This window comes from Pseudophryne corroboree, chromosome 6 (genome assembly GCF_028390025.1).
Source record: "Pseudophryne corroboree isolate aPseCor3 chromosome 6, aPseCor3.hap2, whole genome shotgun sequence".
In the NCBI taxonomy this organism is placed as follows: Eukaryota; Metazoa; Chordata; class Amphibia; order Anura; family Myobatrachidae; genus Pseudophryne; species Pseudophryne corroboree.
In genome coordinates, this window is record NC_086449.1 from 91,848,675 (window position 1) to 91,850,202 (window position 1,528).

Below are 1,528 nucleotides of genomic sequence, written 5' to 3' on the forward strand. Positions count from 1 at the left end.
GCGTCTTACTAAGAGGGATCATAAGAAAGGAAGATTTGGGAAAAAGATACCTTTATATGTGTACAAGCACCTGCAAGGAGGTCAGTTTGGAGGTGCGAACTACACAGAAAACTGAGAATACCGGATACTAAGAGTGTATCGTGTAAAGAAATTCTATAGAACTAGAAGCGCTTGTGTACTACTCCAATTTTTTTGATAATATATATGCATTTTTGGAAGTGGTGTCTCCAAGGGGTTTCAGTACAAAGCTGCTAAAGAGGCGCAAGTTATTACTTTCTTGTCTGTTTTTTAGTACGAGGAAAGGATTTTTGTTAATCTAAGGGCAAGATTCATACCAGCCCACACCATCCACACCGTATAACATGGAATATACGCAACCAGTTAACAGTATGAACAAAACAGCATCAGCCAAAGACTGATCTTAACTGTCACATAACCCTTATGTAAGCAATAACTATATACAAGCCTTGCAGAAATATGTCCGCACTGGGACGGGCGCCCAGTATCCTCTATGGACTAGGAGAAAAAGATTTACCGGTAGGTTTAAAATCTTATTTTCTCTTATGTCCTAGAGGATGCTGGGGACTCCGTAAGGACCATGGGGATTATACCAAAGCTCCAGACCGGGCGGGAGAGTGCAGATGACTCTGCAGCACTGATTGAGCAAACACGAGGTCCTCATCAGCCAGGGTATCAAACTTGTAGAACTTTGCAAAAGTGTTTGAACCCGACCAAGTAGCTGCTCGGCAAAGCTGTAAAGCCGAGACGCCTCGGGCAGCCGCCCAAGAAGAGCCCACCTTCCTAGTGGAATGGGCCTTTACAGACTTTGGTAACGGCAATCCAGCCGTAGAATGAGCCTGCTGAATCGTGTTACAGATCCAGCGAGCAATAGTCTGCTTAGAAGCAGGAGCGCCAACCTTGTTGGCTGCATACAGGACAAACAGTGCCTCTGGTTTCCTAACCCGAGCCGTCCTGGCTACATACATTTTTAAGGCCCTGACTACATCAAGGGACTTGGAATCCTCCAAGTCAGTAGTAGCCACAGGCACCACTGCTCTATCCACATGGAAAATCAGATAGGGGCTTTTGTGAGACAAAGCCGCCAATTCGGACACCCGCCTTGCAGATCCCAGCAACATGACCACCTTCCAAGTGAGAAATTTTAATTCAACCGTTTGAAGAGGTTCAAACCAGTGAGATTTTAGGAACTGTAACACCACGTTAAGGTCCCATGGTGCCACTGGGGGCACAAAAGGAGGCTGGATGTGCAGCACTCCCTTTACAAAAGTCTGGACTTCTGGGAGAGAAGCCAATTCCTTCTGAAAGAAAATTGATAGGGCCGAAATCTGTACCTTAATGGAGCCTAACTTTAGGCCCAAATCCACTCCTGTCTGTCTGTAGAAAGTGGAGAAAACGGCCCAGATGGAAATCTTCCGTAGGAGCATTCTTGGCTTCACACCAAGATACATACTTCCTCCAGATACGGTGATAATGTTTCGCCGTCACCTCCTTCCTAGCCTTTATCAGA